Raw genomic sequence first — 21,081 nt, forward strand, 5'->3', positions numbered from 1 at the left:
ATTTGCATTGCTGTTTTCTAGTGTTGCTGAATCATAAATAATTCTAGAAATTATTAGGCACCATTTACCATCCCTTTACTTATAAACTGGAAAAGCTATATAAACTGATACTTTAAAATGAGAAAGTGAACAGTGAGCAAAAGTGAGCAGCAACACTTTACATGAACTGTTAGAGAAGAAGAATAAAGAGTAGTTGTAGTGTAGATCAAAGAATAATAATTTCAACCAGTCACCCAATAAAGCTACCCAGATGTATTTCTGGTTTAACTCCATCTTAGCCATTGCAAAGACACATTTGGTAAGAGAACAGCTTTATGCATTTGCATAGCATTTCCATCAGATTCCAAACACATGAGATACACATCAGCTTTCCAAATAACCCAAGTAGGGGTTATTCCTTCCTATTTGGTTATTCCTTCCAAGTAGGAAGCGGAGTTTTGGTTTCCTGTAACTGTCCATCTAAACATACAAACAAGTGTGTAAGGCTTTGGTAGGACATTTTGCAGAGTTATACAGTCACCAAGTATTCTATTACAGAACACAAGGTTTTCTTGAATTACCCAAAGTTTCCCAGATAGAATTTAATATATTTCATAATGGACACAACTAAAATTTTGGTGTTTTTCCTCTCTTTTCTTCTTTTTATGGTAAGGGGAATGAGGGACAAAGTTTTTAAACCAGAATGTTTTTTTTTTTTTACTTGCACCTTTTACTCCTACAAAGAATGCAGGAATGGTATAGGACTCAGATTTTTGACTTATTTTCTTGACAGTCAAAAGGTTGATAATGAGATATGAAATTGCTACAGAACAAGCAGAAGCGAAGTGATTACTTCTACCAAAAACCAAGTAATAGCTTGGATACACCGTATCTCCTAAATGAGTCAGGATTATTCCTGGGCAAGTGCAGAGGACAGTTTACTCCCCACTCTGGCTCAAGAGAATGACATATGCCATGATGGAGAGGTTTGTAGGTACTCCCCTTGTCTTCCTTTACAAAAGCAGTTCTGCCAGCTGTCTCAGCTTTCTCAGGTCACTTTCTCTATTCTCTGTCCTCCCTTGTCATCCAGTGAGTGCTTATGCTTCAGTCACAGAGATACCTACTGTGAGGCTCTAGTGAGCAGCTCACAGACATTTGGCAAAAAGAAAGACTGTTTATGCTTTATCATGTCAGGAAACTGATTTGAGTCAGTGAGGTTCAGCAGCCATGTAGTTACAACAGACTGACCCCAGATTTCAGGAATAATCTCAGCCTGGTGTCCTGTTGAAGCTATGCCTTTCCGGTATGTTAGCTATCAAAGTCCACTAGTTCAAGTGAGTTTATGAAGGATGAGCTGCAGAAAGCAATACTCAATTCAAGAGAACATGGTTATTCACACCATGTCATATTTGGTCCCCAAAATTATACGACTGAGATTCAGAGTTTTCCATCCCATGTTAAATGGTCTACACCATTGCACTTGAACATTTTCTTCAGTGGCAGCTGACATTAGTTACCCTGTGGGCACACTTGCAGTTTACATGGGTTACTTCAGTATGCTTCCTTTGGGAAAGGTTGAAGGATGATGTTTAAAATGAACCCTAACACCAAAACCCCAAACCCAAGTCTAGCAACATACTTCACATACCACAGTTTCTTGAAAAGATGAATTTCTTTAAATTTGGAGTTGCTAATCCATAATCTACCAGCTATCTTATACTAACCTAGATGCAAGCTGAACACTAATAGTTTCCTTCCGATGCAGAGGGTATTTTTTATCAAATGGGGGCAACAAATTAGTTTTTAGATATGATAGTGAAGACATAAATGAAAGAAAATCAGGAACTGCAATAGAAGGAGAAACTGAAGTAATATATAAACAGTTAATAATTATTTAGACATGCTTAGCAAATTTTCCTGGCAAGAATGCTATCACTTTGGAAGATAATTTAATAGGCAGAGAAGACAGGAAAAACAGTTTGCTTCTAATGGCATTGCTATGGTGTAATGGGGCTGAGATGGCTATATTCAAGACAGATGCTATTATTTCTTCTAGTTTTACCATAAGTGACACTATGACAATTCCAAAATCAAGCCTGAAAGCCCATTAAAAACATTTTGCTGGCTTGACTCATAACAAAATGTAGGAACTGCTTTTTTGAGTCCTCATGAATAGAGAAGCTTTCAGAACACTCAGACGGATGATCCCTAGCTTTTACAACAAAGTGCAAGGCAAACTTAGTGGTCTAGGATATGCTTTTATCACACTTTCTCTTTTAATGGTGTGGCCTTTTCCATCTAAGTTATTGTAGCAATGGATAGAAATATTGCTTTCCCATTTATTTATTTATTCCAATTTCTGTCCATTTGTGTCACTTTCATGAGAACCTTCAAAAAATTGGTCAGTCTGCTTCTTAGACTCACACAAAGATGCTTGCATGTTTTTTAACTGAAGAAGTAAGTTCTGAGCTCCTAGTGCAATCCTTATAATTAAAGTTTAATTTAGCATAAATAAGCCTCTCACTTATTGCACTTTGGTTTTATCAGCGTTCTCTGCTGTTGCATTCCTGTAACAGACCACACAGTTCTTTATTTGATTTGTCTTTCAGTGTTCATCTTCACTGCTCTCTCATATCCTAAAATTTGTCAGTGTATAAGCAAGACATTACTTCAAAGAAGAAAAATATCCAACAGCATACAGTTAATGTTTATATTAACTAAATAGAAAATCTATTTATGGAGATGCGATCACTTTCTCAGTTTTTGCAACTCTTCACATCTGGCAGTGTCTCAGTAGAAAATCCAGAGGCATTTTCAGAGCAAGTGTTCAGATTCCCCTAAAGAACATGAAGCATCAAACTTTCTAGAAGAGCTGGCCATTCACGACTAGATACTAACAAAGGAAGTAACACTTGTGCCTGTAGCACATTGAGCAGAGATAGTCAACAAACTGGAGAGGAAAGATGATCCAATAGCTGAGGACTATCCTAGAATTTAAAAAATCTGACTAAATTGTTGCTTATTGTGATTTAGTAAGCTACTTCTTTCAATAAGAGTTGGACACTATAGAGATTGTTAAATCATGTATTTCAAGTATTCTCACAAAAACTTAATTTTTCCCTTTCATGAAACTTACATATTATTTAGAAATCTTTTGAGGTTTTAAGTGAGTGGCTCCAGACTTCTCTCTTGTGTGTAGGTTGCACCAAAGGGGATGCAGCTATTAGCAGATACAAAGCTAACAGGGGATACAAGAGATGTAGGTGTAAGTACCTTTTCTGCTCATCATGAACCTTGCTTTCTAAAACCAGTGACTGATGATGAGGAGAAAGATTTTCTTTTTGATTAGATAGTCAAAAAGTTGAGCTCGGACTTGAGCAGAAGATCTTTAAGATTCTGAGTCACTTGGACGAGATGATAATGACAGATACAAAAGAAATGTAAATGGCAAGAGAAAAGCTTCAACTTGTAAAAATTTATTAATAGCATTTCTCTAAGCTGCTGTGTGGGAGGTGCCTGTCTGTATTAAGGGAGCCCTGTCTGGAATTACCAAAACTGATGTACATTATTTGTTTCAGCCCTACAATAATTTTTAAACAACAGCTTTTATCTCCCACATATGACACCTGTCATACTGATAATTTCATGGACTAGGGGAATATTCTCTTTTCTCTTCCATGGGTCTCTGGAACCAGGGACTGATAGATAATTCAGAAATGCTAAATGGAGTTTTCTAAATCCATCCACATTCTACTTGTATCAGAATGGGTCTTGACCCCAGGAAGTGATTTCCTTACAGTTTTGTTTGATGTTCTCATGGCACTTGAAAGATTAAAAAAAAATTTGTTTTTTTTACAGAAAGAAGCAATTTCAAAATTGTCTGACACAACTCTGAGAAGAATTCTTCTTCACCCTGACTAAAAGCTGTTGTAGATAAAATGCTTAGAAAAGGTCTGCCTTCAATTCACCCAGCATCCACGTTTGGTGAATATTTTCACCCAGGTGAGGTTTAAGGGACTTGATTGTAGTATAACAAGTAAACAGAAAAGATAAAGAGGCTATAGGATAAGAGGTGTAGGATAATCACAGAGCTGCCAAACTTCTATGGAAGGATAAACACCTTTTAGGATGTCCAGATTTTTGAAGAGAACATGGTAGTCTGTCTATTCCAAGCAACATTTACTGTAGGTTTAGTCTTTGTCCTATGTAGGCACCTGTGCCAGTTTTAATGTGTACCCTAATTACATTTTTCTATTTATTTGGTAAGTTGAGCACTCTTTTTTAGCTTTTGATTCAGTTATTTATTATAAGTTAGTCCTATTGCATATGATCATATTTTTTGTAAGATAAAAAGCGTAACTGTGAAAGTTATAACTGGAGCCCAATAAACAGAACACAAGAAGAAAAAAAAAATCAGTTTACATGCAAACTTTTATCAAAAAAAGGAAATAAGAAAGCCAGCGTGATGCTCCTTCTGCTTCTAGTGTGCACTGTGCAGAGTTCTGGGTTCTTCAAAGCTGCTCCCACTCAGACCAGACAGCTCTGGGTCCAGAGAGGCTATGAGACATTTGCTTTTAGAGCTGTTTTTGTGGGGTTTGGAGGTGTGTGTGTGCGCGCGTGTATGTATATTTCTGTAGGTCTTCTGTTGGATTTATATTTTTTCCCCTCTCATAGAAGACAACAGGCTTGTGTAAGGTACCTGTGAATCTGCAATACTTTGACAACATGAGACACCTCAAAATGAATTCTGAAAAGCAGCACCCCAAGCATGGCAACTTCGGTCAAATTAAGTTCAAACCATCAGTCCTTCAACTCCTGCTTTCTGGTTGATGTGTTTCTACCATGTGGTAACACAAATCAAGTAAGTTTTGTGGCAGAAAAGAAACTCTGTAGAAGCACTGATTAGCTGTCAGGAGGATTAACTCCAAATTTATTCACTGCAGTCACTTCTATGTAGCAGGAGGAGAGGGGCAGCAGGTCTGGCTTAGACTAGCATAACATGTTGCATAACTAGGAGGGGAGGATAACTAGGAGTGGTGACCAAGAGAGTGCCTTGCCCTTGTCCCTACCCAGGAGAAACCCTGCCTGGACTGCAGAATGACTGAGATTTGCAGCCATGGCCCTCACCTAGATTTAGCACCCTGAGTCATTCCTTAAAAAAAATACATTATGGACTAGAACATGCTTTGTAAAATGAGATGGTGGATGTGCTTTCTTGCTTTTATTCAATATTGCAAAGATTAAATAATGTGGCACCCACACTCTTTAGCACTTAGAAAAAGGCAGAAATCAAGGTGTTCCTGCTTCTCTCCTCATTGGTGATGCTCTGCTGTCTCCCTGGCTAATTTCTCTTTAATTGTTTGATGGTGTTTTGGGTAGATTTTTTTTGCAAAACAGCACAGTGTCAATGGTAACAATGGAGACTATTTCTGCCCTTGAATATCTTCAAAACTGGTGATTAGGGCAGATGTTTTGTGGTGGGAAGGGGAAGGTCTGAATTCCCCTTCACATTGGATGAATGCAAATGTATCACATTCTGGCTGAACCTGACCCTCCTCCTTTATTTTATGAAAGAAAAATTTTGAAAATGGCAAGAGTTTTGGTGAGGGCGGAAGGGATGAAATAACCCCAAACCTTACATCTGACCAGCCTCCTTTTCTGGCTGTGTTTTGGACCAACAGTTCATTTGTGTCCAGTGTTTTGAGATGAGTTCAGCTCTTTTAGAAAATGAGAAGCACACTCTCAGCGTGCCCTGTGGACCAAGCTCCTCTGAGATCTCTGGCAGACAACACATCCTGCTGAGAGCTGGTTGTGACCTAGTTAGCAGGATGTCATTTCAAGCGTGAGTAATAGGCACTCAATGCACATGACTGGGGAAATTTGGGTACCTAAGGGTAACAGGGGAATGGGACATTGTGTTTTCTTAAAAACTGAGTCCTCTTAGAGGAATGAAAGCCTCTAAGTCCTAGTTTGGATGCCTAGGATATATAGCAGTTTGGGGTTGAGGTGCATACAGCAGCTACTGTCATCCCAGTCAAGAAGATAAATTCCTCCTTGTCTATCTCTCTGCTAGGCCAGTTCTAGGTGCACAAATAACTTGCCCTGGAAGACTGCATGGGAAGAAGGAGCTACAGAAGATGTTTAAATTAAGAGAAATATTTTAATCACATTTTTTAATTCTCATCTGAGCCCAGTGCTTTCCTCAAGAAAATGGCTATTAGAAATGCCTGTATCCTCTGATTATGGAGTTCTTAGATTTGATCCCTGAATGTATATTTAGGCTTTACTGAAATTGCCACTTTTTATTTACCAGAGTACACCAGTAGTGACAATAAGTATGCTACTCTAATATTTATACATATTCTGTAAATAGAATTGCTGAAAATAATTTTAGGGAAACTTGGGATAGTAGAAAATTGCCTCTTTTTTTAAAAAAAAAAAAGCAAAAACAATTAAACAAAATTAGTTTTTAAATGATAAGGATACTGATCAGGATACAATGAAATTTCAAATTATCTGTAACAGCAATAAAATCTTTTGGAGACTTGCAGTTGACTCAACAGTACCTTCCTCATTAGGACAATAGTGTTGTATTAGAAAGTGTGCTGCAGGTAAGAAAGGCCTTCAGTAGATTTGCCACATGCAGCAAATACTGTGAACTTTCATTGCCATCAAAAGTTGTCTGCCTTCTTTCCTCTTCATGTGCAGATCTCCAGATCCAATGAACACACATCACTGGGAAAGCTGATCTCCTTTCTTTCCAAGATCATTTGCTCCTGCTTAGACAGAGGCATTTTACTTATTCTGATCCTATGGTATAGGATCAGAAAGGAGGACCAGGAATAGAAGCATCATCTAATTGTTGGCTCTTATCTCCTGTTGTCTCTAGATGAAGGAAATTTAGTTGAATGGCACAGTTTTGAGTGTTTCAGAAGCAAATTCTAGTTGCAGATAGAAAGAGAAAACAAGCTGGGTTTAGCGTGGGTTTTTTGTTGTTGCCCATATGCCATTATCTATTGCATATAAAGGAATTATTTTAATTTTTAACACTTTTTTAAGGCAGGACTTCTGTAATATCTCTCTTAATAATCAGGCTGAGCAAATTTCTTATAAGACTGAATTCTTCAAATGCTACAAACATATTCTAATAATCAAAAACTATTAGAAATCAGCTTATGTATTAAAAAGTGTCTCTAATACATTTATTTTTCAGTGTCCATCTCTGCTATTCCATACTTCCAGATTTTATCACTGTAGCTTTTTAATTCACCTGTTCTTTACTAATTTTCTTCTTTCTTCACTAACTAGCATCCAGATCCATGTTACATTCAGTACTCTTCACTGCTATCTACTGAGATTTCAGTCTCACTGTCTATTATGCCTGCTCCTTGCCCCTTCAGATTTTAAAGGTCCTTTTCAATTTCTCTGTGTTCTCTTAGTCTGTGGTCGTTATTCCTTCTGCTCTTGAGATTTGTCCCTTCACCTGGAACATCTGGATAACCAATTCTGGGGTCTACACACTCTAAAATTGTCTGTTCCTGTCTATAATTCAGTCTTCCTTCTCCCCAAGTTCAGCAGTTCTTGCCTCAGGATGTAAGCAGGAAACAGCTGGAGAGCCAGGGGCAAAAATCTCACAATGAATATAAATGTGTCATAAAAAGTTCTTTAGATCTTATGGAAAGGCTGTATGGAAAGCAATGAAACAACATTTAGCATCTCAATAAAAGATTCATCTCAGCCAGTGAATAGGATAAACTTCTGTTCTCTGTGGAGCTGACTCAAGCACTTCTTCCTTCAGGGAATTTTTTTTAACTTTGTGGAAAGAATTAGTGAGAATTAAATTGAACCACCTGCATGTCTGGTCACAAAGTAAGATTTTGCAGATTTTTCTGCTAGGGTGAACGCCTGTGTCCATGTTAATTGTTTCATTGGGGGTAAATGTAGGAAAGAATTTTGGTCTATAATTACTGAATTGGAATAACATGTTTTTTCACTGGGGCAGATCTGTAGGCAAGGATTGTGATACTTTCATGGAGAATATTTTTCAGTGCTTCTCAAAGACAGTCTAAATGTCTACAAATGTCTCAAAACTCCTGGAAGTTCTTTCTTTCTCTGGCTTCACTTCAACTTACAGCCTTACTGCTATAATTGTGCAATGACCCATGACTTCTGGATGATGGTATGACATACCTGCTATGACAGGTTAGACAAACTTGCCAACAGTATTCTGTTTAGATAAATACCTGACATTTTCTTTTTGGAGAGTTGCAGATTAGAGTCCTAGCAAGAATAAGCATGTGCTGAGGAACCCTTCACTCTCTGGGGGACAAGCAGAAAAGATTAGTTGTGCCTGTGTGTGGCATCACAACAGCAGCAGGACCAGGGAGGCCCAGCACTTGAGTGGGATGTGCAGTGCCTGATGGACAACCATCCACTGGATATTCAAAAGCTAAAGGCTAATTTTGGGCAGCCAGGCCATCTCAGTGTTGTCCCAACTTGCTTGTTGGGAGTCTCTGAGATCCATAATGCCTTTAATAATTGTGTGCATGCCTACAACCTTAGAGTAGCTACTCCTTCTAAACAGGGAACACACATAGATAATACATGTGACACATGTTGCCTCCGGTATTTCATCCATGCAACATCTCTAGGAAGGAGGTGCGGATGTAAATGTTGTCAATGTCAATGTGTTAATAGCACTGACCTTTCCATTTCCAATATACATCACTCAGAAGCACTGACCAGGCATTCAAAATCTGAGTCTGAAAGCCAAATTTAGACATTTTCTGAATGGTTTTATTTTTGTTTGAACAATACAATTATTTTTAAATAGAAAAAGTAAACTGAATGTTATAATTGCAGGAGAGCGTGGGAGGCAGAGCTGCCTGCTGATCACATTAAATGTTTGATCCTTATTCAGCCATCAAAGGCTTGGGTGCAGCCAACTTTTTTCTTCTAGTTAAGTGCCTGTCCTGAGATGGTGCTATTTTTCACAGTGCATAGTTAACAGGTAGGATTACAGGCTAACAAGTGGAATAAAGGACATGGTGTGGTTATTGTCATTTCAAACCTCTCCTTGGCTCTAAAAACAACTTTTTAAATATAACTCTGAAACTCTTATAAAGAAGAATGATCAGTTTCCATTCAAGTCTGCAAGTGGGTCAGCATAAGAGAACTGAAGTCTGAGAACAATCATCAACAATCACCAATTCTTCTTAGTGGCTCAGATTCTTAATTTCCTTGACAAATGTTTAATTTTCTTTTGTGATCTGACTTCTCTTTAGAAAGTGAGTCATGCACAACAAATCAAAGTTATGATATTTTTGTCTGTCCTGTGCAATCTCATGTAGGTGAACCAATGCATTTGCAATGCAGTTGCTACTGCTGGAACGCTTCTCTTCTAGACTAGGACATGTCTACACTAAAATTTTACATCTTTATCTAGTTCCACAGGATACCAAGACTGAGAAGCACTTTTAAGCAACATACAAAAGAGTTTCCTGAAAGAGTTGTTTTGAATCCAAATCAACATGGAAATGTATTTTGATGATAGACCAAAAAAAAAAAAAAAAAAAAAAAAAAGCCTTTAGGTTGCCCCAAAGTTTATGTGGGTATGTAGGTGAATCTTTTCTTATACACATGACCTTATGTCTTTTGCTGCCACTGTTCACAGTGAGGATCATAGCAGATCACACAGCACTGAAATTCAAACAGTACATTTCTAAGATCGCTGCAGGTGTGAGCTGCACCTTGAATATTCCTTATTTCCTTACTAAGGGATTCCTCTTACATAAACAGGAGAACATGCTCATGGAGCAGTCACACAGGCTTTATTGTCTTCCTACTCCAGGGAGCTCCACAGATGAGTTTTGAAGGGAAAAGGCTGGAGGAGGGTTGTGACTGGGAGGAGAGCTGTTGCCAGGACATTTGAGCCCCCTTGTTTCGCAAGATACAGATTCTGCATTCTGAATGTTCTCTCCATTTTTTCATGTCTGTTTGATCTAAAGAGAGTCTCTTGGACAAATGTTTAAAGGGAAGGGATATGAATATGTCAGGTGAACAAATGGAAGGGAGGAAGAACAATTTAATATGGATCATTGCACAAGTGCAAGTGGAGAATGAGCAGTCTTTGAGTGAATGTGACCAGAAATGAGAAAAAGGTTTTCAAGAGGAGATCTGGAACAGCCTCTGGGTAAGAATAGATGTAAAAACAAACAAACAAACAAACAAAACCCCCACCAAACCAAATTAAATAAGAAAACCCAAACAACCTTCTCCTCTCTCCTCCCACAAAAATCCCCACAAACCCAACCCAACAACAAAACAAAACAAAAACCACTTCCTGCATTTAATACCAACTTGATCAAGAGAAGAGAAAAAAGTTAAGAACTGGTTGATGGAAACAGAGTTTGGGATTAAATTAGCTAGGGTTTTTCCCTCAGCATACTTTCCTATTTTCCAGTGTTGTTACTGTGGCACCTGCTGGAATCGGCCATGGCACTGAACAGCAGCCTAACCCAGAGTGCTGCTGAGCACACACTGCCTGGTTCAATAGCAGCTGATTTCCTTGGCACCCTGCTGGACACACTCTCTACCTCAGAGGACAGGACTGTAGCATAATTTTAAACAATATGTCAATTAAACAGCTCAGGGTTTAATGTAGAAACAAACCAACAAAAAAAGTCAGTCTGCTGTATGAATAGCATCCAACTTAGTTTAAAAACATAAAATACTATCTTTAGATTATTCCAGATGGTACCTCACCAAATATTAAGCAGTCAATATCAAGGTGTCTCTGGCATTCAGTCCCCTTGTGTATGATCTCACTGCCTAGCAGGACAATTTCTATTAACAGAGCCTAAACAGAGCCTTACAATCCTATGTTTAAAATGTGAATGATGATTACCATTACATATAAAAATAGTTTCTGCCATAGAAGTCCATTAAATTTAATGGAAAAATGTCTTGAACATGAATAGGAATTCAATTATTTGGAGTCTTAAAACCCCTAAGAACTGTCTCCCATCTGTAGCTGGATCTGCAATAAATTGTGCTTCCTGATAAATTTAGTCTTCTTACATTATAGCTCTTTCAGACCATATTTTCTGGAATTCAAGGAGGCCTCTCCCCCATCTTTCAAGGGACATACAGTAATTTATTTATTTTCTTTACAAAATAAACTAAATTGCATTTACTTGGGCCATTAGCCTACTTCACAAGAAATTTACTAGAGAAGCTGATTGTTGGTAGCTACAGCCCATGGGTGTATCCTCTCACCAGGATAACCAGAAGGCAATTAATTAAAAGTTTCTAAGGCTAAATTACAAATGAATATATATAAGCATATATAAATTATATGCTGATATGGACTGAGTAAATCATTTCCCCTAGTCCTGATTGCATCCAAGATTGAGGTGTTGATAAAATACAGAGTAATTTGGGCTTAGAAATTGTATGCTGCCTTCATTATTAGAATTAGGTATGCAATGTTCTCTCTTATGTTTATATATGAGCATTACTTTGGTAATAAGGAACCTGGAGTAGGAGACAAGATTCTTAATGTAAGATTTTAACCTTTGAAATCAACAAGAATTTTGCCCTGTATGTTTAACTTCTGCATCTGCCAGTATTTCGTGGTGTGATCCTCTAATTGCTTAATTGATATGTATCTGCATTTCTGTTCTGTGAAAAGCAGTGCTGGTGTCTTAGCATGCAAAGGTAATTTAGTGGTTGCTTGAAAGGTGAGCTTGTAGAAAAGACAGCATGATGGAATGATTAAAAAGCACTAATTAGGTCTAAATTGCAAAATCTGGAAGGACAGGATTAGTCTTTTCATAATGTGTTCTTTATTTATTCTTAGTGCTTGCTAAATTGCTAGATTCTCAGAATAATAATATGATGATGATGAGTAGTCACCTCTTCTGTTACTGTTTTCATCTTTCTGGATTCTCTATTTTCTTAAAAGTTCCTGAAATGTCACACTGCATGAAACCAGGACACTGTATTTGCCACAGCATTATATACCTGACCAAGAGAAATGCTCAGCAGAAGCAAGGTCATACAAGATATATAACTTTCCTATTACCTCATGCACATACAGATACGAGCAACTCACCTTCCCTAAACTTCACACTTTCTTTAAAAATATGTTCAAACAATTCTCTCTTCTTTTACGCATAAACAAAATTAATATTGAACATAAATCATAACCTCCCTGTCCCATGGGTTTGATAGAATATTAACAGTAATAAATGCGTGAAGGACTTGAGTGAACTCAGTATAGTTAAAGCCATTCAATATGAGTTATGTTAAATGGAATTTTTAAAACCATGTATATTTGAGATGGGTTTGAGATGGTGATATTTTATATATCAGATTTCCAAATTGATGGTATTGTCAATATAAGTATGTTGACTTCTGTTAGTGAACACAACATTGTGATTCTAGAATAAACATGGTAAAAGTCAACATAATGAACATTAAATGTATTAAAAGCTGATAAATCTCAATCTGAAATTAAGCATGAGGAATAACTATTAAGTAGGTGTGTTAGTAACTGGATGCTTCAAGCATATGTTTATTTATACAATTTGACAATGTACCCCTCTGTTGTGAACAAAACAGAAAGAACTATAAAAATCTGCAGTGTTCTTGCTTGTAGTAGGCAAATATCAAGGGAAAAACATAAACTCAAAAATCTCAGCAAACACTGTTTCCTTTGGTTAACACCATATTCCTGAGAAGAAAGAATGCAGGGCAGAGGTAAAGGCCTTCCTGAAGAGATGTGATGGGCCTGTACTGTAAAGAAACAGTTCCTGGGCTTGTTCTTTGGCTCTGAGCCTAAATGGCCAATTTACTTTCATTTGTACAATTAGAGTGACCTGCTTTGCATAACAGGACGGTCTCATATTAGTGTTTTATTGGGAATGATCCCTGAAACGTGGTAACTTTCCAGTCAGGTCTAGAACCATCCTAAAAACTCACATAGACAATCAAGTTCTGGTGCAAATGCTCAGGCTTCTGTTAGTTTGCAGAGAAAAACTCTGGGACTCTTAATAAAAACAGAGTCCTGGCAACTAAAAGAAGTGCTCACTGCAACCTTGCACTCACAGAAGTTGTGCTACCTTGACTACATAAAGTCAGAATCTTAGACAGCCACGTGAATGATATGTTACTTCTGTATTTTAGCACTGACAACAGTTGTGATTTCCTTGGATGGTTACTGATCAATTGAAGCAGGGTAAGAAAAGCTAAGACAATGATTGAAGGAGTATAGAACATATTTGGTGGTAAATGTCTTCAGGAGCCATTTAGGTTAAAAATAGAAAAATTTCAGGAGTGTATTTCTCCGTTTCTGACTAGTCTGTACTGCAGGATGCAAGATGACATACAGATAGTAGAGGTAAAATAAGGTAACTTTCTTGTTAGTTCTTTTTTGAGTAGATTTTTTGAGTGTCTGAACTTTGTCAGCTATCTCTATCCTAGTCTGCAATTAGCAGTGTAGGCATAGGCTTTGAGACAGATGCTGGATATGGGATGGTCCTTCCACAGAGAGAGCTGAGAACAAATTCAATAAACAGTCAGATTCCTGTGTTCCCAATCACTGACCAGTGCCCAGTCCTACATGAGCTATCAGCTCAAAGCTGCTACCTTCATAACTTCATAGTTTACAAAATAGCTGCATTCACTGGTTATAGGTATTCCCTCTATCCTTTCAAGATTCTCACCACATGAGTTCTTATTTCTTTTGTGGTTGCTCTGTGACTTAATTTTACATATCAAATAATCAAAAATTTGAAAACCGCCTCGTCTATTCTGGTCAGCACAATGCTTACCATATAGCTGAGATTCTGTTTTTTAACATCATCTGGGGTTTGTACATTGTGAGGGTCATTAAGTGTTCATAAAAATACTTTGGGCAAATGTAATACATATAATAGTGAAAAAATTTTACACATGACGTTCCAGTTATCAGATATATCAAACTGTATCCATTAGATTATCAGACCATTATAAAACCACTGCATTACAACACAGTAGATACATTTTTAAACCATTCTACATGAATGATAAAAAAATAACTTTTACATCTCACTCTTCCCAAATCCATCTTGAAAGCTATGAAGCATCCGATTAATATTTTAGGACTTTGTAATTTCTGAAGATAATAAGACTTGGAAATAAAAGTACCTTTTGGACACTGAGTAATTAGGATGACACTTCCCACCTACATTCATTAAATCAAGGCTACTTGTGAAGCTCTTGTACAGGAAGTTATTATTCACTGTTCTCAATTTTCATATGATGCAAATCATTGAGAGCAGAATCTACACTACCCAAAGGTCTGGTGCAATGTGAATATCAGAGAGCATGTGCTGTCTGCAGTACTGTCAAAATAAAGCAGAATGGATAAGAAATTCTTTACTTCAGAAGGTTGTTCCCATTAAGCAAACCATAACAGTAACAATGATATTAAAAATTTACTATACATTTCTCCACTATGAGGCCAGTGAGGCATTAGAATAGGTCGCCCTATGAAGCTGGGGATGTCCTGTCCTTGGAAGTGTTCAAGGTGAGTTGGATGGACCTTTGAGCAACTCAGTCTTAGTGGAAGGTGTCCTGGGCCACAACAAGGGGACTTGCATAAAATATATGCAGGGGCCCTTCCAGCCCAGACATTCTATGACTTTCCTCTGATTTAAGCTTCTATGAGAGCAGCAGATACACAGTGATGCTAATCAAGCAGTGGTACTGTGAGAAATGTCAGGGCTTCCTGCAGCTCCTTGCCACAGCTGTGTGCCTAGGACACGCTGCCTCTACTGTGCTCACTGTTCTGAAGTCTCTCTCTTGAAAGCTGTCTGAACTACAGCATTAGACAATCACAGGATCACGGAGTGGTCTGGGCTGGAACAGACCTTAAATATCACCTAGTTCCAACCCCCCTGCTAGGTTGCTCAAAGCCGTGTCCAGCTTGGAAGCAGGTATAAAAGTGCTGTGCTAAGGATACCATGACATCCTTCATCCATGCTTTCTGGGCTTTAATTGCTATCCCTCACAGGATTATTTAACTTCGAATGGCATGAGTTGCTGATAAATAAAGACATTGTTACAGCATACCATAGCACAGGAAAACATATACAGCAAAACTGCCCAAACCATATTCAGTCTCCCTAAAAAAAACCCAAAAAACAACAAAAAAAACCCCCACTCAAGTCTTGCTTAGCAAGGTATCATAATCAATTAATCAGGGATTGAGACAGAGTGGCTGTGTCCTGTAAAGGCAGCGCTACTGTGACATTCCCCCTGCTAGCCTATGTGTACAGAGATGGGCTATATACACTGGTTCAGCTTGTGGTCTCTCATATTTCAGCAACCACAGAGCTGGCATCACTGGAGAGAGCAGACAAACTGCTTTAAATGAAGCTGCTTTGGTAGCAGAGGCCACAAAGCTGCGTTAATGCATCACTGTCTAATTTACCCCTTTCTAACTGAAGAACCTATACTAGAAATATATTGATTTTGTTTGGAGAAAGATTATGCAGCACAGATGTAGTGTTTAAGGTATGTGCATGCTCTTAATGCTTGGCTGCTGGATTTAAGATTTTATTAAATTTTATTTCTGTTCTATCTCCCTACCTGTAATTTCCCACATACATCCTACTTAGATATTTATGGATTTCTAAGAACTTGCTGCTATTTGCTCACAAAGTAAATAATGTATGAAAATTTCTATTGTATGGATGTTAAGATGCATTTCATTTATATTTTATAAGCAAAAAATTTAAAGACAAAGCTATGATTCAAATTTTTTTATGATGCTATGATAGAATCAACCTTAAATTGATTAAAATACTCTTATATTTAAGTCCACATTCATTAATATACTAGAACAACACAAGTTTATCAAAGCACACAAGTCATTTAAATTGAGTTTACATCTATTTTGCATCACTGGAGCAGTGCAAATCAGAGAAAGCACACTAGGGAATCGAGCCCTTATATCGGTGTGGTCAAGGCACAGGTTACATGGTGGCTGGGCAGGAGGAGCAGAGCAGACCCCCAGTGCATCAGTTTGTGTGCTTTAAGCATTCCCCAAAGTCCCTGCCACAGTCACACCGCTTGGCTGCTTCCTCTGTGCACGCTAGAGACAGCAGCCATGCCAAGGAAAAGCTTTTGAGAGCAAATACCCAACTTCAAGTAGAGACACAAAATCTCTGTAGAAAAGACCTCTCTGAAATGGTTAACTTTCCAGAGAATCAGAGTGAGACGCATATGCAGCTCACTTTCTCAGACCCTCTGTAGCCAAGACCTGCAGAAGTGCCAAGCTGAAGTGCTTTGGAGGGTTCAGTGGACACCCAGGAGTCAGCAGCAAAGCTATTCACACAACTCTACTTACAGCCTGTATAGCTATAGCCATTAGCTGTAACCACAAATAGATAAACTTAATTACAACTTAATCTATTCATTTGTTTTTATACCTTATGCACAAGCTTTTAATTAATTAATGGTATGGAAAATTTGATTGCATAATTTAATTATAAAAACTACTTAGAGCAAAAGGGTATGTCAATAGAAATACAAAATTTTGTGAAGGATTTAGTTTTTAATGAATTTTAGCTCAGACCAATTAGCACATGAATTTTATGTTCATCTGGTATTCACAGAATAGGCACTAATAGTATGGTAGGGATATATTTTCACTAGAAAAACTGAAATCTTGGTACAAGTGCAAAATAAATGCCTGACATCATGAAGAGATGATCAGGAGGGAGCTAATGGAACAGTAATGAACATCTCTGTAAGAGCTAATACTGTTTCACTTAGTTACACTTCTGGTGTATTCCTAAGAATCTCCATATGTTCATACTTAAAGGCATGCATGCGAAGAAAACAAGCAAGAAAGTGCTACTTAAAAGTACTATGATTGTAAAATTTGTTTAGGATAGTGTATTTTTAGTGAATAAAAATGTATATACCATATATATATCTACATATGTATCTACATATATGTGTGTTTTGCTACATATACACATACAGACACACATACACTACTTGTAAGTAGAAAATCATGTCTGAGACTGGCTTAAGTCTGAGACTGGCTGACATTCCTCCTATCCTGTCCCCATAACAATACCACTGAGCCTCTCCTTCTTTTAGTCATTTGGGAGATGGAGATTAACACATCTGAGATTTCAAGCATTTTATTTTTTGTGAAGAATTTCACAACTCATGGGTTTCTACCCTTCTCTACTTCATCACGTTCTGCTGTGTATTGTGTTGCTCCAAGTAGTGTCTGCTGCCAAATTAAAACTGTAAAGACACAACTTCTGTGCCTTTGGGTCTGGGTTGTGTTTTGTAGTTGTCTGGTCTCTTATTCCTTTATTATTCTTATGACAAAATCAAAGAGTGGCTACCACTGAGATCAGGGAAGTATTCTGCAATGTTGATCTGATCAATACCTCCTCAAGCAGGACTGAACTCAGGAGTACTCTTCTGAAGAAGAATTTGTTTTATAGCTCCTTACAAATCAGCTACATTTTATGGGACATTTATACTTTCCTTTTGAAACTGCATGTTGATGCACATCCTTATAATGAACATTACACAGAACAATTAGAAAATGATGCTACTTCAAATGCACAGAGTTTATATATATAATATATATACACATACATACATATATGTCCTTGATATATAGTTTTCATTTTGTATTTAATATAGTTATTAAAAATAAGAGTTGAAATTAAGAATAAAATATTTCATCTTTTTTTCAGGGTAGGTAGAAAACTGCATTGGGATAGGGAATTTTTCACCAAGCTGTCAGTCAGATTTCAATTCAAATCAATAGTGGAGGGAGTATTTTTTCAACAGACAGCTTTTCAGTAGCCTTCTTGAAACAAATATTTTGTGCATAAGTGTCCATGTTGCATAACAAGAAGAAGAATAATTATCCTTATCTGTAGATGTCAAGATAAGACATCATATAAGGGCTGAGTACAGTTTCACACTCCTGGGCAGGCCTCTCAGCTTGGTGATAGGTAAAATGAACGGACCTGACCTGCCAGGGCTGTACCTGCTCTGGTTTGAGAGGACACTCCTGGCACCTTACATAGACACAATATGTGCTCCTTGTCAGCTCAGGAGCACTGAGCGAAATTACCAGGCAGCAGGTTCATAGCAAACAAAAGGAAGTACCTTTTCACACAAATCATAATTAAATTGTGGTGCTCATTGCTACAGAAGCAGGTTGAGAATAAAGCATAAACAGATTTTTTTAAAGGGAGTAGGAAAACTCAAAGTTTATTATACATGATGGTCAGAGAGCAAACTCCAGTTTAAGAAATCCATGTTCTGTGTGTTGCTGAAACTTGAAAGGATATGCCAGGAAAAGATCCCTGTATGCCAGTCCTGTTTCTTACGTTTTTCTCCTTCAGCATCTGCTAATGGCTGTAGTCAGAGCCAGGATATTGGACTAGATGTTCAACTCACTATAGCAATTTATTTGATCGTATTCTTTTAATTAAATTATGTTCTTATTTTGGCTACTTAAAAGGATCTAAGGCCTTGATGGAGAAAGGCATTTAAATGCTTTAATACGTTATTTCAGGGAGGTGAGTACTTGAGTGTATCATACCATTTGCATTTTAGGCCATAAACTTACTGGGGTGGGGCTCACTCATCTTTTAATAGGATTTTGCTTTTTCTGGGTATGAGCTAGAAACAAAATATATATCTGATAACAGTGCATAACACTGTTTTTCTATAAGGGTTAAATAGTATGTTTGCCTAAATGGCTTATGCCACAGGTAAATTTCCCAGTGATTTATGTAAGAATGATGACACTAGCATCAACTGATGTGAAAAGGAATCAACTTCCTTTATATTTGTAATGCACGAATATTACATTTATAGGAAGGTATTTTTCACCAGTTACCCATAATAGTATTGCCAGCCAATATGTAACTTACTTATATTTACCTAGAAAGGTATTTCAGATTTCATCCATTTTGCAAAAGCATCTGGCTGCCACCTATGTCACACATTGGTGAAAATCCAGATACAGACATGAAAGAAACCAAATACTGAAAACCATAAATTTCACCCCTGCTGCTTCTAAGCCTGACAGCAACAGTAAGGTTTCTTTCTACATCAACAAGAAGAGATAGAGATGAATGTTAGGTTGGCAGCCGAGCGAGCGAGGCAACCTCGGCATTCTTAATTGCGAGCGGCTTCATCCCGAGGAGAGGCGCAGCCCCGCAGGAGCAGCACACGGCGGGTCTCGGGCGCCGGGCAGCGGCTCCGCATCCCCGCCGCACCGAGCGCGGCGGCGGCGGGTGTTTCCCCAGCGGCGCAGGGAAGCCCCGCTCCGCTCGGGGCCGGGCACGGCGCACCGGGAGCATCCCTGCCCCGCCGGCCGCGCCCGGCCACCTGCTCCTCCCGCGGCCCCCGCCCGCGACATCTCCAGGGGAGGGGCGGGAAGGAGGCCGGGGCAGAGGGATGGCCGTGCCGCAGGGTACGGCGGGCGGGGGAGGCTGGGTGCCGCCCGGGGCTCCGCGGCCGCTGCCCGCGGGGGTTCCCCGGCCCCGGTGCGGCCGGCCAGGAGGGGCAGCCGGGAAAGGGGGCAGAGGGAAGGAGGGATGGGAAAGCAACTCCTGATCTTAGAGCAACGACTCGCTTGTTCACCCTCACCGTCTGCCGGCTCCTCGGATTGAAACAACAACAACAACAATAATAATAAAAATTACACCACCTCTCCTCGCGCGAAGGAGACCCACGTTACAGGCAGTGGAAGGTCAAGAGGAAAGACAGGAGGAGCGCTGTCTCGCCTCCGATCTGGCGGCTGTCACACCGCTAGCCCGTGTCCCCGGCTTCCCCGGGAGCGGCCCGATCCCTCCCCTGCTCGGGCTGAGCAGCATCGCCCGGCGCGGCGAATGCCCCGCGGCACCCCCAACACAAACCGGGGAGCGGCGGAGATTGGGGGCGCGGGTAGAGCCCGGCGACACCTCTTCCCACCCCTTTGTGCATCGCGGGCAGGACATACACACATACACACGCACACACACGCACACACACGCACACACAGACACAGACACACACAGACACTCCACCTTGCAACCTCGGCGCCGAAGCCGCCCGTTGTTACACACACACAGGCACGTTTACACACACCCTGTCACCCCGGTGAATACATTTTCTGTTGCGCTCTACCGCCCGCCATCCATCCATCCATCCATCCATCCATGCATCCATCCATCCATCTCCCTCCTTCCTTTTCCTCTTCCCCCTCACCCCCCTCCCCCTTCCACATCCCTCCCTTTGGTCGGTATGGCTTTCCCCACACACACACCCTTTGCATCACTATAAAGCAGACATTTTGGTGCCGTTTATCACGGTTCAGGCTGAAATGAGCGCGGAGAGCCTTACCCACCCCCGCCCGGCTGCGTGCAGTTGGCGCTGAGCGATCCCGGGAAGGGCTGGTGCTGCTCGTCCCCTAGCGCAGCTGCTTCGCTGCCATCCGCCCAACTTCAGCACCCAGCCGGCGGGGAGAGGGAGGGAGGCGGCGGCAGGCAGGCGGGCAGGGAGGGAGGAAGGGAGGGAGGGGGCAGCGAGAGAGGGGGAGAGAGGGAGGGAGGGAGGGAGGGAGAGGGAAGGAGGGAGGGCGGCGGAGAGGAAGAGAGGGCGGGAGGGTGCGAGGAGCGGCGCGGAGCAGGGAGCCCCCGCACATGCGCTCTGCCGGCGGCGGCGGAGCCCGGCGGCAGCGGGAGTTCCCCGCTCGCCCGGCGGGTGAGTCACGGCCCGGCCCGGCCCGGCAGCGCCCCGCCCCGCCCCGCCCGGCCCGGCCCGGCCCGGCCCGGCAGCGCCCCGCCCCGCCCCGCCCGGCCCGGCCCGGCAGCGCCCCGCCCCGCCCCGCCCGGCCCGGCCCGGCCCGGCAGCGCCCCGCCCCGCCCCGCCCGGCCCGGCCCGGCCCGGCAGCGCCGCGCCCCGCCCCGCCCGGCCCGGCCCGGCCCGGCAGCGCCGCGCCCCGCCGCGCCCCGCCCCGCCCGGCCCGGCAGCGCCGCGCCCCGCCGCGCCCCGCCCCGCCCGGCCCGGCAGCGCCGCGCC

At 40.7% G+C, this 21,081-nt stretch overlaps 1 protein-coding gene across 5 annotated transcripts in view; it reads right to left on the bottom strand.

Annotated features, from left to right (window-relative positions):
• The window catches only part of RGS17 (regulator of G protein signaling 17), a 71,145-nt gene extending 50,384 nt beyond the window's left edge, over positions 1 to 20,761 (bottom strand). For 2 of the 5 annotated variants that reach the window (XM_021540572.4, XM_021540569.4), the window contains exon 1: positions 20,408 to 20,542. The gene's annotated coding sequence lies outside the window, so the exon portion shown is untranslated. Of the gene's footprint in view, positions 1 to 20,326 lie in introns of all 5 variants that reach the window. The other 3 variants (XM_085576608.1, XM_021540570.4, XM_021540571.4) reach the window with 3 other exon arrangements.
• Between the last annotated feature and the right edge of the window lie 320 nt (positions 20,762 to 21,081).

Source organism: Lonchura striata, chromosome 3, assembly GCF_050655825.1.
Source record: "Lonchura striata isolate lonStrDom1 chromosome 3, ASM5065582v1, whole genome shotgun sequence".
NCBI lineage: Eukaryota > Metazoa > Chordata > Aves > Passeriformes > Estrildidae > Lonchura > Lonchura striata.